Consider the following 22,361-nt stretch of genomic DNA (forward strand, 5'->3'; position numbering starts at 1 on the left):
ACTGTTCTCACCAAACACTTTCAGGATCCTCACTACTGCTAGTGGACATTCTGGCTTATCATGAGCACAGATCAAAAGCGTTTGTTACAAAATGGTGAACGGAAATCATCACTACCACCATCAGTCAAAATGCAAAGCACCCAGATACATAAATAATTATCCTAGTGACAAGCCTAGTGACAAAGCATTGCCCCTGGAAGGGAGACCATAATGGGTTTTGCCACTTATATATCCCAATTTGGACCAAGAGAAACCTGTTTGGACACCAGAATATCCCTCCTTGTACACTTCTGGCTGATGTCCCTTTGCTGCGGATGGAAACGTGTTCAAAAAGGCTTCAACAAGCCCTGCTGCCGACTTTCTCCTCTACAAATCCAAGTGCTATTTAATAAAGTCAAAGAGGGGCATTAAGAGGAGATAAACGTTGACAGGCCACCACCAAAAGTGCCAGGGCTCAGGCTTATTACTGCTTGCCGGGGTATGACAAAGCCGGCTGCCATGACAGAAGGTGGCACACGCTGGATTCTGCTGGCTACCTTCCTTGACATGAGGTTCTGCCAGGCCCAGCAAGGAAGGAGCTTCTAACAGCCCCCAAAAAACCAAAACAGACCGACATGGATACCCATAATTTTCGTTTGAGATGTCTTCTTCATTTAAATTGTCATGACCTAACATCTCCAATTTCCTGCTCTCTGTAGCCAAGGAAAGGGAGAATAAGATGAAAGAGCAATGATAGTGGTGGACAGATGGGGGTCAAAAGGAAAACGTGACAGTGGGTAGAGGAGAGTCACCACGGCAGCGTGATGGATGTGCACCCGTGTCGGAAGGGGTCCCTGCATTGGAGGTGGGCGGCCTGAAAGTTTACAATGGGAATTTAGTATGTGTCACTCGGGGGTTTTGCTGGGCATGTGGGCACTGGGAAGCCCAGGGAAACACCAGGATGCCTGGGACATATCGGGCAGCACTGGGGAACACTAGAAGATGTTGGAATCCAGCATGACCTGAGCTACAAGCTGCTCAGTAGAGCACTGGAACAGAAGGGTGCTAATATGCTGGTGCAGAGAAGACATACTGTAGGGGTGAGGCCTAGGCTCCTGCTAAGACCTGAGCGATGTTAACACTGGTCCTGACCCGGACGTAGGGTGTGATTGTGTGTGCCCTGTGAAGGACTGGTTTCCCACCCAGGGTATACCCCTGCCTTCTACCCTGTGCCCCCCACCCCCGCCCCCCATGACCCAGACTAGGAGGTTGGAGCACTGTCAGAATTCTCTCAGAATACTGTTGATTACTTTTCACCGGGGCTGTATCTTCAAGGGTCTGCTAATTATATTTTTAAGCTATAGGTAAATGTACCTTTTAGTCCAATTTAATGTGTGTAAAATAACTGGGGGACATTACTGTTGTTTGAACATTGGGGAACTAAACTGTACCAGAACTGTACCCTTTTTTCTCAGAGTGAAGATAGATGGATGGATGGATGGATGGATGGATGGATGGATGGATGGATGGACGGACGGATGAATGGAATAACAGTAATGAATGGCATACAATTAATGAAGAGATGCAGGAACTTTTTATTGCCAACCTAACTTTGAAAGTAGTCTACATTTAATCTATACAGCATGTGAGGTGAAATAATTAAAGATTACTTCTAATATTTATCCAAACCAATGGCAGACCTTACCAAATGGAAAAATACAAACTGTTTTAAAGTTTCAACAAGCTTGCATCATCCACATAAATAAGACTTCCTAGCCACAGAATAAAACCTGCTTTAAGAGATGGATAATCCTCTGTTTTATTTGATAGCAGCTAACTTCCTACATTTGGCCTGTCGTGTTGATTAAAACATACACATTTCTGCCAGTGATTGATTTCTCTTAAAGCATTTGGCTAATTGGCAAAACACGTCTGGGGAGATATAAATGTCACTAAATCATCATTGTCACTGTCACTGTAAATCATCATAATTGCCACAAGATTACGGCTGATTCTCACAGCCAGCTCATAAATATTTCTGTACAAATCAGCAACTGGAATGAGTAAATAAACAGAGTAGAAAACAGGGAGAAAGTGTGGCATTTAGGACATAGTGGTTTAAAACCATGGACTTGTGCCTAGAAAGTCACTTAATATCGCTCCATGGTGGGCCTTTGCGGCCCATTATATCCTTCAGGCGGCTACATAAATTAGACATATTCCCAACATCAAAATTATTTTAAAAAAAATCTACCCAATAAAATTACTAATTTGTAGCTGGGTCAGCAGTGGGTTTACATAAATACAAGGAGCTTCAAAAGGTACCATCCTCACCATTACACTCTGACCTCACCTCCTCAGAAGGTACCGTCCTCACCATTACACTCTGACCTCACCTCCTCAGAAGGTACCATCCTCACCATTACACTCTGACCTCACCTCCACAGAAGGTACCATCCCCACCATTACACTCTGACCTCACCTCCTCAGGAGGTACCGTCCTCACCATTAAACTCTGACCTCACCTCCTCAGAAGGTACCATCCTCACCATTACACTCTGACCTCACCTCCTCAGAAGGTACCATCCTCACCATTACACTCTGACCTCACCTCCTCAGAAGGTACCATCCTCACCATTACACTCTGACCTCACCTCCTCAGAAGGTACCATCCTCACCATTACACTCTGACCTCACCTCCTCAGAAGGTACCGTCCTCCCCATTACACTCTGACCTCACCTCCTCAGAAGGTACCATCCTCACCATTATACTCTGACCTCACCTCCTCAGAAGGTACCATCCTCACCATTACACTCTGACCTCACCTCCTCAGGAGATACCGTCCTCACCATTACACTCTGACCTCACCTCCTCAGGAGGTACCGTCCTCACCATTACACTCTGACCTCACCTCCTCAGAAGGTACCGTCCTCACCATTACACTCTGACCTCACCTCCTCAGGAGGTACCGTCCTCACCATTACACTCTGACCTCACCTCCTCAGAAGGTACCGTCCTCACCATTACACTCTGACCTCACCTCCACAGAAGGTACCGTCCTCACTATTACTCTCTGACCTCACCTCCTCAGAAGGTACCGTCCTCCCCATTACACTCTGACCTCACCTCCTCAGAAGGTACCGTCCTCACCATTACACTCTGACCTCACCTCCTCAGAAGGTACCGTCCTCACCATTATACTCTGACCTCACCTCCTCAGAAGGTACTATCCTCACCATTACACTCTGACCTCACCTCCTCAGAAGGTACCTCCTTTTCATCCTTTCATCAAAGGCTAACTGCTATCTACCCATCCTCTGAAGTCATAGATTTCCACCATTAACGTGAGAAAACGCGAGTAGCATAGATTTAACATTGTGTTCCCAGTGTAAGCCCCCACCACTGTGTATATTACTGCATAACAGCGCTTTAAACAGAACGACACATGAATACTGATACTTTTCATAATGCATAACAAACACAAACACGTGTACTTTGATGTGGTAAAGAGGTATTCTTGCAATGAGCAGGCGGCTACCTTCAGCTTTTCATGTTCAGCCGGAAGCCCATCTTCCCTGAGGAGCTGTCATCACCTCTCCTTAGGGTGCTGGTTTTGCCTGCTCTAAACACCACCACACCCCCCCCCCCCCCCCACCCCGCTTTCCCACAATTAGTTTGTTGCATCTGATTTCATCATCTCAATGAAGTTAAGTGCAACGCGTGGTCATTGTCTCAGGTTTGCGACAGTGGGCGTGTCGCGCACCACCAAATGTGCCTCTGCAGGTGTTGACGACGCCCAGCTGGCTCCTGTCGGGGTTAATGGGGGGGGGGCTTTATGAAGGGCCAGCTGGCTGCAAAAGGGACCTGATGAGAGTGGAGGCCAACGCCAGACCCCTCGCAAACAGCGTTTGCAGTGTTCACTCGGCCATTTCCATTCTGACACAATTTATCTACTTCCGGTTTGCTAACAGTGTTACGCCCCCGCTTTGCAAGGGCGCCGTTCCAGTTTCATGTCCCTCTTTTGTCTTAATAAACCTTTGGTTTTTATCAGGCTGCTGTCCAGTCCGTTTCTATCAGCCTCTGGCAGACTTCCTTCTTGGAGCAAACATCACCAGCCTGGATGCATCTGCTCTTCGGTAAACGTGCCACCCCTCTTCTGTGATACAGCATTCTGTGCCTTTGGTCGACATAAAGTCTCTTTCCCAGTAATTCATTTGGGAATTGTACAGAAATCCAGATTCTGCAAGACAATGACCTCGATGTCATCACATATCTGATAAACGTGGCTATGGGATTAAGCTTAGTACTAACCTTACCGGTACTGATATTTATACCGATACCGATATTAATTTCCTCATGAATCTCCACATAAGATTTTATCTATGCCTGGATGTATAAATGTTGTCTGCTCCGTCTGTCTTCATTCATAATGCTTTCTGAGCCCTCACATTTCTTAATTCAAAGGAAAAACAAGTCAATTTACTTTGTTCTGATTTTGTATTCTGTAATACACAGAATATAAGAACACTGTTCAGAATAGAATATATATATATTTTTAAGTTATAGCATGCAGCCCAAACCTATGTGAAAGCCTTGAAATATGCTAACCGTAGGAGTTAAACTTCTGAGTAAATTCAGGGGAAACGTTCTGAAAATTATAAACTGAACGGCCTCATGCACACACAAAGGCACGGCAGTGAACTCTGTCCATGAGAAATTGCGTGAGACTCATTAAATTCAGGCCATGCTTCCCTAAACACTCCCCTAATATGGGCCTAATGAACACAGTCATTTTTCAGATTATGCAGAAATTAAATCCCTTTCGCCACAACCACTGTGAAGCCTGCGCTCATAGCAACCATTTTAAAAGTGAATTAAAGTGTATGTCGGTGTGCCTTCAGTATTCTGTATTTCTTTCCCGAACCGTCCACCTCAGTATATTTACAAAGTGTACAGACGTATGTTACAAATCACCCGAGCAAATGAACCCATGAAAAGGAGCCCTGCGAGTAGGCAGGCCTTTCCATCTCCCAGAAGCCAATGGGGCGGCGCTTCGCTGGGGTCAGGGGGTCATCATCAGGAGTTAGCCTTGCATCCCAGGTGATACTGACGCCCTGTCCAGCATCATTACATGAAGAAGGGCAGGGGATGGGCAGGGCTGGGCTGCTTTGAAGTGGCTTCACTTAATGCATTGATCTGTTGTCCTCCGAAGAGGGGGGGTGGTGGTTGGGCAATAAAAAACAAATCATTACAGGAAGATGGCGGGACAGCTCAGTAGGTCCTGGTCGCGACCCCTCACTGATCTGGAGGGCTGTATCAGTCACGCCTCATGCCAATGCCCGACATCGACAGGGAGGTGAGGGGTCTGAATCAGGGCGCTGGAAGCAGAGAGGCTGGCAGGCCAATTAGAGCAGACACTGTGCAGTTTAGCCATTCAGATTCTCATGCCACCTGGGCACTGAAAGGGTGGGGGAGCAAAGCAGAACAGAGAACACCCCAACCCTAAACCTACCCTCCCCCCCCCACAGCCATACTGTAGCAGGTGTCAGAAACAGCAGACCTCGTGTATTATCCCGGCATGAACATTTTGTGTTAAAGGTTACGAAACCCTCAATTGTAGCTCAGTTCTTTAAAGTTTAAATGTGACATAGGAGAAAACATAATATTCAAAAACTACTGGCTTTTATAAGTCATGCAGAGAATTTATCCCAGAATAGCCAGGCTTCTGGGAATCATTTCCACAAACCGGTCATATTCAATAGCAACACACTATTTTGACAGTGCAAGCAACAGCAGTATCCCCTGTTTGACATCACATAGACCCCTCCCGGGTAACAGGAAGCTGTCTTCATAGAACCACCCCCCCCCCTTTGGTAACAGGAAGCTGTCTTCATGCGGGCCTTCTGTAACAACGGCGCGGTGTACCGGCGGGCCTTCTGTAACCACGGCGCGGTGTACCGGCGGGGCTTCTGTAACCACGGCGCGGTGTACCGGCGGGCCTTCTGTAACCACGGCGCGGTGTACCGGCGGGCCTTCTGTAACCACGGCGCGGTGTACCGGCAGGGCCTTCTGTAACCACGGCGCGGTGTACCGGCGGGCCTTCTGTAACCACGGCGCGGTTCAACGGCGGGCCTTCTGTAACCACGGCGCGGTTCAACGGTGGGCCTTCTGTAACCACGGCGCGGTGTACCGGCGGGCCTTCTGTAACCACGGCGCGGTTCACCGGCGGGCCTTCTGTAACCACGGCGCGGTGTACCGGCGGGCCTTCTGTAACCACGGCGCGGTGTACCGGCGGGCCTTCTGTAACCACGGCGCGGTGTACCGGCGGGCCTTCTGTAACCACGGCGCGGTGTACCGGCGGGCCTTCTGTAACCACGGCGCGGTGTACCGCCGGGCCTTCTGTAACCACGGCGCGGTGTAAAGGCAGGGCTTCTGTAACCACGGCGCGGGGGTACCGGCGGGCCTTCTGTAACAACGGCGCGGGGTAGTACCGGCGGGCCTTCTGTAACAATGGCGCGGTGTACTGGCAGGCCTTCTGTAACAACCTTCTCCAGGCCTTTCCATCGCTATTTTTTTTTTTTTTGCATTGTTTAATCAAATCAGCAATACAGAAATCTAATTAATGAGTATCAACAAGCCATTACGTTTCCAATTATTGGGAAGCAATTGAGAATTAATCCTACACACCAGCAGATTACCTCTGGGAGAATGACTGCAGTGCTCTCCACAATGGGGGAGGCCATGACTCCCAGACACCATGACATTTATTTATTTAGCGCGCACTTTTATGCAAAGCAATTAACATTTTAGAGAGAGAGAGTAGGGTCGGACAGTCCCTGGAGCAATTGGGGGTTAAGGGCCTTGCTCATCAGCCCAGTGGTGACATCATTCTGCCAACCCTGGGACTTGAACCAATGACCTTCTGGTTACAGAGTTCTAAGCCACTGAGCCACAAACCGCCAACTTTTCCTCAAGTCCCTGGATGCCACCTTTCCATGGGCATTGCAGACTAATGGGGGCACGGAGGGACAAAGTGCGGACAGATAAAGCAGGGAGGGCTTGAAGGCTAAGGTGTCCTTCCTCTCAGAAAATGAAAATTAATTGTGAATTTCAGGGTATTACATTAAAAAGATTTTTACTTTTGATTCCATTCACAGATGTTTGTGGGGGTCATTTGGTCCCAAAAATGTAATATAAACCTAATCCACACACACACACACACGCAAGCACACCTTAGGCGATTGAGAAATTCCATTGCTTGACATTTAAACTCATTTCCAGTAGAAAGCCTCAACGATAGCCAATTTCTAAACATATACAATTTGACATATTCCCTAGGCATGCAAAGAGATCATTAAACTGTGTTAAAACACTTTGAACATTCAGCTCTGTATACAAATACAGCTCAGAGGAGTCTTAAAAGAAGTTTACAAGTGTTTCAGAAGAGCAATGTGGGTGGCTACACTCTCTACTCCACTTTTGAACTGCTAAGATCATCAAACATTTGATCATTGTCTATTATCCTTCCAACTGATCCATCCATCCATTGCCTACAAGTGCTTGTCTTGTTGAGGGCCGCGATGAGCTGGGAGTCCATCCCAGGATGCAATGCACTCTGTATTCAATCCCATGTATCCAGCCCCCATGTTCCATACTGTCCCACCCGCTGTTTGTATGTTTCACCGTGGTCCTGGGGGAGCGTTATTTCATGATACTATATTTGCTATTCATACAAATAGCATAGTGGAATGTCTTAGCTGTCCCATGTCCCTTCCTGCTGTCTGGCTGTGCCATCGCTCTGTAATGGCTGCTTCCCCTCAGTCTGTGTCAAAGACAAGATGCTCAAGGGTAGCGCTGCTTCTGACTCCTCCTCAGACCATGTGAGAAAGCTGGAGTAACCAAGGGAAACCATGGAAACACACACACACAGACACACACAGGTGCATGTGCATGCAGACAGGCAGTCACACAGATATACACAAACAGAGAGAGAGAGACACACACATACACACACCCACAGTCCACATATTCAGTCCATTCATTTCTATGGGCAAACCCTAACCTCAGCAATGACGACCTTAACCTCCACCCAGCCCTAACCTCAAGCATAAATAACCAAACAAAATACACATGTTTTTGATTGCAGGCACAGCTTTTAAAATTGAGGTTGTACTTGAGGGGAACAAAAAAAATGCCCCCTCAAGGAAAAAAAGTTTTTCTCACATTTTGAATCTGGTCACCATGATGTAATAATTACTAAAACGCACACACATACAGACAGGCATTCACAGGGACATGCACAGAGACACACACACAGGCTCAGCACCAGCCCTCCTCTTCATAACCGGATGTAAAATTCCATAAATGATTTAGGGCTCTACACTTTGAAGCAGCCCCCTTTAAAGTGGAGATGCCAGCTACCTGCTGGAGCCCCGACGAAACATAAATGATGGCGTGGGTGTCACAGTGACACGCATCCCTGTCACAGGCCACCACGAGCTCGCAGCCCCTTTGATGATCAGCGCGCATTAAGGCACTGACTGCCCAACCAGCCTCAGCCAATTAGCCCATGCGTTTATATTTTTATGTACTGTTATGGTGTTCCCACCAAGATCTCAGAGGCTGCATGTTCTGCTTTTGCAGAGAATTTTCTAGCAAGAAACGGAGATCGTCATCGTCATCACCCCAAAGAACCTACAAATTAACAACTGCATCTCCGGTACACTAAGCTCTGACCCAAGGTTGAGGGTGGGAGGTTGTTTGTGTTGGTTTGTCAATAGGTGAGAATCTACACATGCGTCCATCCATCTGTTGAGCGAGTGAGCGGTGTGAGCAAGGCATCGTGGGAGACGCTAATGAGCGCACGGTGAGGGGGGGGGGCGGTCCACGCCGGCAGTGCTTTGAAATGGAATACAACAAGGCCCCAACTGTTACCAGGCACAGCAACGTGACCAACGCCAATCGCATCGAAGCTCTCCTACTCCCTCCTGACCCCTCTCACCTAAGCCCACCTCCTGCCTCGTACTCCTCAGTGTCCTCTGCTGTCCGGGGATGCCCCCAACAGCCCCTGTCAGCAGTTAATCACTACAGCTGCTATTAAACCTTAAAAATAAACATCATGTGGACAGCGTGCGAGAGGAAGACGAGTCAAGGCGGTGAGATACACATTTAGTCAGGCCTTGGAGCCCAGGTTGAGTAAAGCCGCTCTCTCTTCCCCCAAGAACCAGAAGAATATAAATACGTGTTTTCTCACTTCTGGGGAACCGAGCAAAGCTTCCTGCTCGAATAAACAGAACCGTGAACCAAAAGGTATAATTTCCCAGGATACCCTAGTGTGTGGGAGAGTTTTCTTGCCCGTCAGGCCACTGGCTCGAACCCGAGCAGATGTGAAATTCACCGCAACGCGTTTCCGTTCGGGCACACCTGGGAACACCGGGGGGGGGACACAGATGGGGGCAGCAGCTGTGACTCCTGAAAGTCCCCACACACAGAGGCAGAAAGGGGGACTCGCGTTCACCATTTACACAAGGTGCCGTGCGCACTCACACGGCCAGTCTATGTGTTTATCCAGGACAGTGTTTCGGAGTGATCATCGCTTTGCACGTGGCAGCATTCACGGATTCAAAGACATGCAGAGGTCGAAGGTCAGCAGAGAAGCACAGCGACCCGACCGGGCCCAGTCCACAGGTCGAGGCAGAGATGCAATCGCCAGCCACCGCCCAGGAAATATTCCCTCGTTTGACATCTTCTGATTAATGCCCCCATTCCTGAGTCTCCAGCAAATTGAAAATCAATATTAATTAGCATGGTCACTGAACCGGAGAGATTCTGACTGAAATCAAGTCACTGGCACAGGCATTTGTGTACAGGTGTGTGTGTGTGTGTTTAGGTTATGTTATGTGTGTACCAAATGTCCCCACAATGTGTGAAAAACCAGCTATTTTGACGTTGTAGGGTTAATTCTTTTGGTCTTGCATTTTGTTTGGTTACTTTATCGTCAAGGTTGTCATATTTAGGATAAGTCAGCGTTTCCCAGCCCAGTCCTCGGGAAACCCCGGACAGTCCAAGTTTGTGCTTCCTCTCAGCTCCCAATGCACCTGTACCAGATATTCGGTGTTCCTGATTGGCTGGGAGGGAGCAAAAATGTGGTTCCCCGAGGACTGGGATAAGGGGTATGCCCATAGAGATGAATGGATGGTCCACACAAAGTTATGAATACAAATGTGTGTGTGTGTGTGTGTGTGTGTGTGTGTGTGTGTGTGTGCATGAACACATCCTGTCACTTGACACCCATGCGCAACAGCTCCCCCACCATATCCCTCCCACTCCGGGTGTCACCCATCACCTACCCGGTCCCTAAAAGGCGAGTACTCACACTGTCACTGTTCCCAGAGAGGGGTCTCCTTACATCAGCCATCTGTCCTCCAGTTGTGTCACTTTCTAAAGGGAACTTTCTGGAACACATCCTTCTCCATGTTGTGCAGGGTCAGAACGCTGGAGCTGGTATCTGCCTTACATGCATTTCCCGTGTATGTAAGCATGCCTGCCATTTCGTGTTAATGGGATTCTTATCATAGCGCGTGGTCATTTGGGTGGTGACACCAGGGTGCGTGACTGCATTCCCGAATGGTTAACGTGGCCCCAGCTGCATCCAGCGCGTGAGGGGTTCGCGACCCGACAGCTCGCTGACTTTTACGGCATGCTGTAAGTGCCGACTCCTTAGCTCAGCTCTTACACGTCAGCTTCTTCGTTCTTTTTTAATAGACATCAGTGCCGACATGAGTAAAGCTCCTCCCCATCAGAGGCTTGACTGGCCCACCTGCACAAATACAAATACAATCCTGCATCGTCTAAAATGCGATCGATACCAGACGGGCACAGACTGGCCGTAAACACTGCGCATGCCTCATTGTCCAGGGTGGCTCAATCGTATTCCTTACCCCAGGCAAAGCATATATATTACAGGACTCACACCTTTAACAGGCGTAAAAAACTTCAGGCTATAATCCAAACTCTGCGAATAGGTCAGTTCACAAGCCACCCCTGAGAAAACATCACAATTGGCGGAGTATACTGTAAAGAGAGTAAACCTGTAGTATTATTAGTGTTAACGTGCAGCATTAATCGATGCCTGACACAGAACTACTCAACAAGCACTGATTTACATTGCACTTTAATACTAATTCTGATAATGCAACATTATTACACTTAAGGGACACTCTGCACCTGTCTTTGATGCCAGCTAGTTGTGGGAACACACTCACTGGGCTGCCTATGATGCTGGTTTCTAAGCTCTGGATCACTGATTCCCAATCCAGTCCACAGGGGCCTGCAGACAGTCCATGTTTTTTGCTAACGCATTTTTCGTAAAAATGTGGACTGTCTGGCAGAGAACTGGGAGGGAATAAAAACATGGACCGTCTCTGGGTCCCCAAGCGCAGGGTTTGGAAGCGCTGACCTAGATACTGTGAGGCCATAAGCGAACTATGCTGCTTAGGGTCCAGTGGCCACCAGGGGGCTCCCTAATCTGATCACCCCGTAAGAATGGGAGAAGAAAAATGACAACTAGGTTAGTCAAATTTTGCTTAGGGCCCTGGATAGGGTTGGGCCGGCCTTGCTCTGGGTCCTCGTCCTGAGATGGGATAGCTGAGCGTTCCAGAATGGGGCGGCACAAGCCTGTCTCGGGTGTACTGTACATCATGGAAGACTGCCCTCTATGGATTTACTCCTTTTACAGAAATCCAACGATCAAGAGCAGCCTTGTAAAAATAAGCATGTGACCCACATATGCATACAATGTGGAAGTATCAGACACCCCCCCCCCCCCCCACAGGCGATTTTTGTGAGCACAGCTGGCACGGCTGTCAAATCAAATAGCCGGACACGGTGTAAACAGTGCGGCGTTCAGCCTTCAGCAATGGTGCCCCCCCCCCCCCCCAGGGGGTGTTTATTGTCACATCCACCACTCTGTACTAATTTTACACAGCACTCGCTCTGCCGAATCTGCAATCACAACCGGCGGAATGCATGAGTCTCGCACAACTCGTGCACGCTTTGACAGGAAATAAAGCCAATTAAATATGGAAACACATCTATCCATCCATCCACGCATTCGTCCTCTTCCAGCTGCTTGCCCTGGACAGGCTTGCCAGGATGACGGCTTTGTGTGACTCGTGGCGGTCCGCAGCCTGGTGTTTTGATGTCTGCGGGAGAAACCGAGGAAGAAACCGGGAGCACAGGAACAAAGCAGCCTCAGCCTATCGAGAGAGTGCAGACACTGACACAGACACACACACGCATACACAGCCACAGACACACACAATCACACACACACACACTCACACACTGATGCATTCACACTCAACCACACACATACAAAAACAGCACATGCATACAGACTGCATATACCCAGGAACAACCAACAGACACACAGGCCTGAAGCACAGCCTCAACACCCTGGCAAAGAACCACTGACAGCCCGCTGTATTTGGTTCGGTTACTTGTGTTTTCCATGGTCACCCGGGACCTTCTTCTCTCACAAACCATCATTAGTGCTTCCACCCAGCGGCAACAGCAACCCGAAAATGGCCTGACCCAGCGGTACCAAGTGGTCCGAGCACCAGGGAGGCCGGCCACCATCAGCACCAACACCTGCTGATGCGGAGAGCAGGTTACCACGACAACAATGTGGGGCTCGTCCCGCTCCATGCGTACGTGGCCTCACCACACCTCCCGTTATTTCATTTAGAGCCAAATTAAATAATTTGTTCTGCTATGTTTGCTCTGCATTCCCTTTAATGGAAAGGTGTCCTAATTAAAAGTCCCTAGTGACAACAGCTTGTAAACAGCCTTTATAAGGATAACAAGGACACACAAACCTAATTACCAAAAATCTACATGTAAAATGTTTATACAGAGCCAGACCTCCAAACGCTGCTTGATCTCTACCTAGAATATTCCGGGGCACATAAAAGTACACTAAAGGGCCAAACATCCCTTATCTGATTGCACCGATCAATTCAAAGTGTGCAAATAATTTCGACAGCAACTGTAAGGCTCAACAGATTTGAAAGGGTTTTTGGAACATGAACAAAGTAGAAAACCAACAAGTAGAAAAACACAAAGTAAAACATTCAATATCAAACCAAAGGAAGCAAACAACCAGGAAGTAAAACATTCAATATCAAACCAAAGGAAGCAAACAACCAGGAAGTAAAACATTCAATATCAAACCAAAGGAAGCAAACAACCAGGAAGTAAAACATTCAATATCAAACCAAAGGAAGCAAACAACCAGGAAGTAAAACATTCAATATCAAACCAAAGGAAGCAAACAACCAGGAAGTAAAACATTCAATATCAAACCAAAGGAAGCAAACAACCAGGAAGTGAAACATCCAATATCAAACCAAAGGAAGCAAACAACCAGGAAGTGAAACATCCAATATCAAACCAAAGGAAGCAAACAACCAGGAAGTGAAACATTCAATATCAAACCAAAGGAAGCAAACACCCAGGAAGTGAAACATTCAGTATCAAACCAAAGGAAGCAAACACTGAGGAAGTGAAACATTCAGTATCAAACCAAAGGAAGCAAACACTGATGAAGTAAACTTTCAATAGCAAACCAAAGGAAACAAACATCCTGGATGTAAGACATTTATTTAAAAACTAAGGAAACCAAACATTGAGGAAGCGAAACATTCAATATCAAACCAATGAACCCAAACACCTAGGAAGTAACTGATCATTTGGGTTATTTACAAGCTAATTAAGTGAATTGCCACTTGAAATAAGCTAATAGTAATGGTTTGAGGTGTGGTATGAAGTATTTGCAGCTGGGAAATACACCAGTAGAGTCATGCTTTCCATGTGCTGTACAACTGCTGTGCTCTTTTGTGTAACAAGTAATTAGTGTTTTGTATCCTGTGTCATTCCATAAAAGACAATAATGAAATGCAGACCCCTCTGACACCAATTACATTGCTACGTGACACATATGGACCCATTAAAGGTCATCCCCATGACTCTGTGGAAGAGGGTTGGATTAATGCCCATGTAGGCCAGGGTATGTTTTTTCCATCTTAAAAAGCTGTATTAAGAGTGACAGAGCAGGATAAGAATAAAACCAGTTCACTTCGGCATATTTTTATCTGACCGAGTCTGGTCAAATTACAGACTACATGAATTAAGGCTCTCTGCACCAATTAATCTGATGACGATGCACTAGTCCTATATATAGTTACCCTTAAGTATGGAAATAACCATGGCATAGAAAAATCTCAGGGTGATTCAGTTAAATAAGTACAATAATCAGAGGATAGGCTAACCGGCAAGAACCGGAGGCAGGCACAGCATGGCCCCTGTATGACCCTGAGAATGGTCCGGCCCCGTCCCTTCTGCGGAGCACCAGGAGCGTGGGACACAGGGGGATACTCCCAGGGATTCACACAGGAATGCTGAGTCATGTTATTCCACGAGGTCCCATACTGTCTGTGAAAAATTATTGAAGGATATAAAAGAAAACATACAGGTAATTAATGAGGCAGTTAGGCCAATCACTAAGATAGTGGGAAGTAATAAAAGTCATTGACAGTAATATTAAATTTGATAATTATAACAATACACAGTGTTGAGCAAAAGTCTTGCCGCAAGGCTGCAAAAGAAATGTCTTTATCTTTATCTTGGTGTAAAACTATGATGTTGATTAAAGTGTGTCAGCATAGCCATTTCAAAACTGCTTCTAAAGTCACCCCAGTATTTGCACAAATCATCCAATGCATCCATGTGTTTGTTGATTTGACCACTAGCACACCATGCGTGGCTAATCAATATATCATCTATCAGGGCATGCAGGACGAATAACTTGAGGGCCGGTGTTTGGTGAAAAAAAGGGGTTTTATTGAACATAAACAAACAGGGACTGTTAATTAACAAGACTGCAAGGGACTGAGGGCTAGAACAGCAAGGGACGGGATGAGACTAGAATGGACTGGGCTCAAACTGACAGGAGAAGCGACATTAATGACAGGACTGGGAAACACATACATACAAGACTAACGAAGGAGTTAACGAGAGGCAGCCGGGAGTGATTGACATGAGGGTTAGGAACGAGAGGTAAGACAAAAAAGTAACAGGCATGGTTTGTTAGGGCCACCTCAGGGAGGAGACGGGGGGGGGGGGGGGGTCAAGTGGACGTGGCGGGCAGGACGTGACACGTTATTTAACTGAGCTGGTGGTGAAATTTAACAAATACATGTAAAGGCTGAGGTGCCCCTGAGGAGAGAATTGGAAACTGAAGTGGTGCTCTTTTAGCAATCCAACAAGATATCAGTAACTTTTTGTAGAACATAAAAAAATCTTTTTTTGTGTGTGTTACTGTTCATTTGCATATATACTAATGTTCGATTCTTTTTGTCTCAGCCAATATTCCACTTACTACTCAGAGAAATGGCTTTAAACATTTTCTTTGACAGCCCTTTCCACATGTTCTCTATGTGTAATTATAGCCTGCAGTTAACCATTTAACTGCCACGGCCGTCTGCTTGCCACTTGTGTAAAATAAGCAACAGGCAGTTAAGGACATAAAAAGAAGAATTAGTGGGTAGTGGCCTCACTACGTGGACAGAGGGACCCTCAAGCTGCGTTTCCTAGTTTTCTTCAGTAGGTCTCGCTCAGATCCCTGGAGGTCCCAGGCAAAGCATGTTTGTTTGTTTACTTCTGTTTGTCTGTCAGTTCATCTGCAGCACTTACAGAGGAGCACACAAAGGGATGAACACAGTGGAAGTGGCTGCCCAGGCATGCTGAGCGGCAGGCACGCAAACTGCAGGGGAGGGGGCTGTAATTCCTGCATTAATCAGGGGAATCAAAGGTGGAAAAGTGGATCATCCAGCATTACGCAGTTTTGTTTTCTCAGGAAGGGCTTGATAAATCAGCGAGCAGCCCCAGGAACTGCTGATCCACAAGAAAGAGGAAGCGATCCTACGATCTGTTTGCATGCTGAGCTCGTCTGGCTGTTACAATTCAATTTAATTTTATATAGCACCTTTCACAACGCAGTCACCCCAAGGCACTTGACAAGAGTGTGTGGCAATTCATTGCTACCATTTATACAAAATGGCGCATGAAAGAGGGAGAAGGGAAAGAATGAAAGCCAGAAGACAATGGAGGAGGAGAACCAATAACTCCAGAGTAAGGAGGAAAAAAATCTCTGAGGGTCCTACAGTAGGTTGACAAAATCAAGTACAAAACCCCTTTTTTGTTTTATGAGGGTACAGACACCAAGTCCAAGTTGCCCCAAACCTCTCCAACAAATGCATGTGAAATTTTTTAATGACATGCTCGGTTTCGTCTCAGTAACGCGAGCGACGTTTGGACAAGTCGCTTTCGTGTGGCTGGCTACCTCATTGTGGGGTGTTTTTCCTCAGTGTTGGACTTTTTCTGTATTTCCATCCATTTTTCACCACCCATACTATATTTATGTACCTCCACTGCCAAGAGCTCATTAGATTTAATAAAATGCTTTTGGGAGGGAGCACACAACAGGAGTGGCTCACAGACAAACTGTGTGCACACATACGAGTCAGCGAGCAGTGCTGTGCGAGTCCTTTGTGGGATTCACGCTGATTAGGCTAAGTAACTGGCTGCAAGCTGGATGCTGCTGTACTTCACGGTCGAAATAGGAGGTCCTTAGACTCCTTGGTGGCCAAACAGTGGATTCTGCAATCAAACAATCCCCCAGTAAAAATGCCACTGGACTACAAAACAAATGTCACATAATTCACTACAAAACTCGCTCCAGGCAAACCCAGCACGCATAATTCCCGGACCTAGGGACAAAATTACTCAAATCAGACCCCCATGATGCCTCTCCTTATGCTTATAGCCCTGAGACACGTTAGATCAGCTAACATATTCATTAACCTTTCATCTGTTACACAACAAGCATTCCAGAAAATTCATATTGAGCAGGCTTTTCAAGCTTGCTCTCTAGCGCCCCCCTATGGGTAGCCAGGGCACTGAGCAGAGTGCTGGCCGTAGGATCCTCCTCGTGGTGAAAGTGGGCAGACTCAGCATTGTCAGTAGCAAAATGGACCAAGCCAGAGCCCAATGCGTAATGTGTCCTCTCCACCATTTGCTAATTAGTCATCTGGCTCTACAAGCATAGTGTCCGTCAGAGGGACCACGCGACGACAACGGCCATATTTACAGGCTGCTGATTTTGCCACGCCCACTTCTGCGAGCCAGTCGCAGCTTTACAGGACAGCATAGATGTTCCCTTTCACAGCTTATGAAAATTAAAACGAGATGCAAAACAGCTACCATTTTGTTGAGTCTGGGATTTTAGAGTGAAGGTGTCTACAGCAAAGCCAAGAACAGGACTCCGGAAGCCCAGCTGATGATCCACCATCGAGTGAAGAATTCAAGAGGAATCTCTCAATAAAGAAAACTGGGTAGATGATTTGGCTAAACCAAGAAAGAAAACATTGCGGCCAGATGTTGGCCTGTAAAACGGAGAACCTTATAGCCATAAAACCTTTAATCCCCCCCCCCCCGCAAAAAAACATTCCCTGAGGGTCTGCTGAAGTTTAATTCTAATGGGTTCAGAAGTAGGGGTAGGTGTCCTACACCCCCAGCTGGTCATCTGGAGTAATTCAAGTAAAATTCTGAACCTCTAGGTATGCGTGGTAGGGGTTTGCTGTAGCTTATGGGCAGCCCTCTAGAACTGGAACATTTTATTTGGGGGGGGGGGGTGGGGGGGGGGGGGGGTTAAGCGAAATTCCAACAGGGAAATTCCCTGCCAAGCCTGGGATTTGAACCAGTGACCTTCCAATCACAGGAAGGTCCCCCTGACACCCCCCGACACTCCCTGGTATAGGGAAGCATTTCAGAATTAATGAGGCGACAGTTACCAGATGCGTTCTGAACATTCGCCGGTAGACGAGCCGTCCTTACGGGATGCAAAAGACCTCAAATGAGGTGTGATAATCTGTCAGGGCCGAGGAAGCTGACACAGGCAGGGTGAGACACTCATGTCAGTGTGCATAGGTGTGCCCCTTCCAAAATTAAGGGGACGGCGGTGATTCGATGAGAATGGAACGCCTACTTTCCGTCAAACCACCCAGAGTAATTTTGAGACCTACTGTATAGCACAGATCGGCCAGCTGTCCATCAAAGCAGCTAGAATCTGAGTATCAGAAGCAGCTCCACAAGTCCATATTTGGATGCATTAACCCATGTCTCACCCATTCCCTGCTTGTCCTGAAAAGAAAACCCCAGTGAAAAGCCCCCCAACCCCCAAACTTCAATATATGGCTAAAAGATAGTCGTCGATTCAAACTCACTTGGAACATGTTCTGGGCAAAAAGTAGTTTTACTTATGAATGAAATACAAGACTGTAGAAAAACAGACTCTTTTGCACTGTACAGTGTATTTGTAACAATGTCTTATTTAGGTGTCTTAACAGCTTTATTAATTAAGTGAAGAGAGCTGAGTAGTGAAGAGAAGCAGCAGGGGCGTGGTGCTGTGGGCTAGGACACTGTATCTGTGATCGGAAGGTTGCTGGTTCAAATCCCAGGGTCTGCAGAGTGATTTTACCACGGGGCCCCGGAGCACGGCCCTTAAGCCCAGCTGTTCCCAGGACTGGCTGAGCGTGGTCTTCAACAACGTATGTCACTTTGGACAAACGCATCTGCTAAGTAAATAAAATATAGGTATATGATCCGATGTCCCAGCCCACAGGCAGAAGCCTCCGGAACAACCATGTGATTAGAGAACCCTAACCCAACAAAGCCCCATTTATTAGAAGCCACATCCCAGTGAGACTCTTACCATTTAACCAAACGTCCAGCTGTACAAATTAGTACAAAGTAAAAAGTGTAAAAAAAAAAAAAAAAAAAAAAAAAAAAAATGTTCTTCACGCTGCCCCAGATACCGGAGTCTGTTTACCGCGGCACAAGAATGAATGATGTGCTGCACAATTATAAAACAGAGCCTGGGAAACCCAATAGGTGCAATGATCATGGTTACCTGCTGAGGGCGCTGTTTGTTTGCCTGTAAGCTTGAGCCCTTTTTGGTTTACTAAGCGTTTGTTTTTTTTGTTTTTTTTTTTTACAGGTTTTTATTTAAGCTTCAAGCCTATGGATAGATTCCTACCCAAGGACACAGTTAGCGATGAATTTCTTTGGGGGTGGGTCTTTACTAGGGGGGGCGATGGCAAACATATATAATACAGAAAGTTATTCATGAATTAAACCAGTACATGTATAGTTATTGCGGGGGGGCTAAAAAACAGGTTTAAGAGGGCTAAAGCCCCCCTACTATAGGCCTAACAATACCCCCGTTCCTACCTTATAGAAATGCTATTTTAAAACAAAGCGTGTTCCATTCTTCTGTCTGGAATACGCAAGCCGCCAAATCTTAAGGGCAGATCCAGAGTATAATCCGAAGCATAAAGAAGTGAAGACATCACCGTTACCAACTTCAGCAGTGTTGCAGGAATTATTATCTATCACAGCACCAAAACACTCTAATGGGGTATTGAAAGCAAAGATGGCAGCTGCGTGGCCTCTATTTGTGAGATACTGTAGCTCAGAATCAACATTCATTATTCCCTGGAAAAAGCCCTCAGCCCCATCAGCCTAAATTGGCTTAACAAGCCTTCAATCTGCTTCGCATGCGGCAGCACTTCAAAGGCGACCGCGGGAAGCGGGGGGCAGAGTGTGAGCACAAGGGGGTCGCCGTGGGGGTCCCGCCCACCGTGTGCATACATCACCACCCCCTCCGATACAGCTGAGCACGCCGAGCCCCTTATGCTAACGGTGTGTGCTTGCAGAAGGCGGCGGTGTTTACCTCCACTCAAACTCCTCGTTTGCATGGGCCACAAACAGTCACTACACTATATATTAAATAAACGTCTTCCTTATTTAGAATATGCTGCCTCAGCATGTTTTGCGAACCAGGTATCTAACAACGACCAGCTCCTTCACCGCACCATGAAACATTTGAAAATAATGCAAAGAAAATGTGGCAAAATAGCAACACATGCGGCACTCAACAGTGCCCCCTTTGAGGGTGTCGAGCCACTCCCACTGGGGGGCTACACGAGATCTGGGTGAGGGGCTCACAGTGCAGTGTTCAGATGAGGCGGAGAGGGAGCAGTGAAATCATGAGCTCGGTGCTCATGATTATTAATCATAGATACACAGACAGACAGAAACAGACAGACAGAGAGAAAGACAGGCAGACAGAGAGAGAGAGACAGGTAAAGAGACAGGTCAATAGATACATAATAGATATATAGAATAAATTGAATGAGTGTGTGTGTGTGTGTGTGTAATTCACCAAATAAAAAGGAAACAGCACTGAAATGAGATTCACACCAAGGGCCATGGATGCTTCAGAGCCCCCACCCCCCCCCCCCCCCCCACACACACACACCCTCTTAATTAGGGAAGAGATGATTAAGAGTGGCGGGGGTCAGCTGAAGGTCATTCTGCTGCTGGGCGATAGCGGATCCTAGGCGAACATCTTTAAGTTCCTTCCAGCCTTCAGATCCCTCACACTGAATAATCAAAGTCAAAAGCTAAAGTGAAACTATCTTTTATTGTCAGTTTGAGATATATGATGCATGGAGCCATAAAATGAGCTGAAATATCATTCTCGTTTGTCGTAGTGTGCAAATGAATCAGAATCTGAATATAAATATGAACCATATAAACATAATATAAACATGACATTTTAAAATATGGACATTAAGACTTAAAAAGCACAGGGGACCACCTAGTTTGTGAGGGAGGAATTTGACGTGGAAGCAGAATGTGCAATAAAGGAATATATGAAGTTCTGACTGTTTGGACTGTGAGTATCTGCATGTCTGATGAGGCTGCTGTACCCAGAAGCAGAGGGCATGAAGCGGCACATGCCGAGCCCAGACCAGCCAGCGCTGGGATCTGCAGCCGATTCCCAGGACAGAGTAATGGCTGACCGGTGATTACTGGGCTCTTGTCTATTTGTCTATGTCACGGAGGTCCGGCCTTCATTCCGGCTGACGGGGCGATGGAAGGGTGTCTCCGTTGCATGGCACTTCTAATAAGCGTCACAATTACCTTTCACACTTAGCTGCCAAGTCATGCCACGCTGGAGCCAAACTAACTGGGCCACTGTTGGGAAGTGAGTGCCAGTACAGCTACCATGGATATATATAGGCGGTGCAGCATCAGGTCGCGACCCATCAATGCAGAGACCAGTCTGCTGGACACTCGCACCCTGGCGCATGATGGGATCTCATCCAGTCCACTACCAGGCTGAGGCAGGTTTGCGAGCACTGATTATGTAGACGGACAACAACAAACAAAGAAGCTTTGGAAACAACCTAGCTGGATTAACTAACAAACACATTCCCTCCTGTGACAGTGTTCTATTTGGGCAACAAGGGGGCAGCATAGAGGCATCTCACCTGCAGGGTTGTGGGTTCGATTCCCACCCTGTGTGCTTCTCCATACATCTCCTAAAACAGGCCCGTCTTTACACCTTGGATTAAAATACATTCACTAAATATAGAAAGTCATTAAGGCTCGGCTTTCCCGCCATACGGACATGTTTAAACGGCAGCGAGTCGTTAAGCGGCACCTGCTGTTTATCTGGCCGCTGCCGGGAGCCGCCGTGTCATGCTGCAGGGGAAGGTGACTCCTCCGAGGGGGTTTGTTCACTCTGCGTTTCATCCGCAGCTTTCGGGAGAAAGCAACATGAAATCCACAGTGCGCCCGTGCATTCCTGTGCGTCTCTCCACATCCAGCTAGACGAGCCACAAATGAGGTTTGCTGAGGGAGATTTTTTACGGTCTGCACAGCGGGACGATCTTACACAGTTTACACGGTAGAAGGCATTAATCCTATGGATTTAAACTAAAAATATCTTCCCTTTTTACGGTATAATCGAATTCAAATATTGATGTATAAATGAAATGTACAGCTTCAATGCGGTCGTAATATTCCACATTGGCTTAAGCAGAAACACACAGCCATTCGAAGGTTAGAAATGTTCAGCAAATACACGATAAACGGCCCATAATGAATGGCTACCACTGGCTCCTCCTCTGGGCACCGTGAATTGCACACCACGGATATTTAGGTTTCATTCTTATTGTTTCTTGTTTAATGTAGATCTTATTTCTTTATCCTTATGTCCTCTGTTTCCAGCCTTGGAGCTCAGCAGTAGCACATTTCACTGCACGCTGTATGGAGTATTGTGACTAATGAAATTCTGAAACTGGAATACTGGCAGTGCTGGTCAATGGGAGCTTCGCCGACTCACTTGTTCTCACGAGAGGGTCTCAAGCAAACCACCAAACCTAAAGGCTGCTATGGGGAACGGCTGCAG

General features: G+C 46.9%; 2 long non-coding RNA genes across 2 annotated transcripts in view; both read right to left on the reverse strand.

The window, feature by feature from the left end:
* The window catches only part of LOC125706300 (uncharacterized), a 101,896-nt gene that overhangs the window by 73,914 nt on the left and 5,621 nt on the right, over positions 1 to 22,361 (reverse strand). The window lies entirely within an intron of this gene.
* LOC125706301 (uncharacterized) lies at positions 2,370 to 3,222 on the reverse strand. Its single transcript, XR_007381972.1, has 3 exons — positions 3,188 to 3,222; positions 2,500 to 2,671; positions 2,370 to 2,456 (listed from the first exon to the last, which is right to left on the reverse strand). It is a non-coding gene; the product is annotated as an uncharacterized LOC125706301 (long non-coding RNA).

Source organism: Brienomyrus brachyistius, chromosome 13 (assembly GCF_023856365.1).
Source record: "Brienomyrus brachyistius isolate T26 chromosome 13, BBRACH_0.4, whole genome shotgun sequence".
NCBI classification, from domain to species: Eukaryota; Metazoa; Chordata; class Actinopteri; order Osteoglossiformes; family Mormyridae; genus Brienomyrus; species Brienomyrus brachyistius.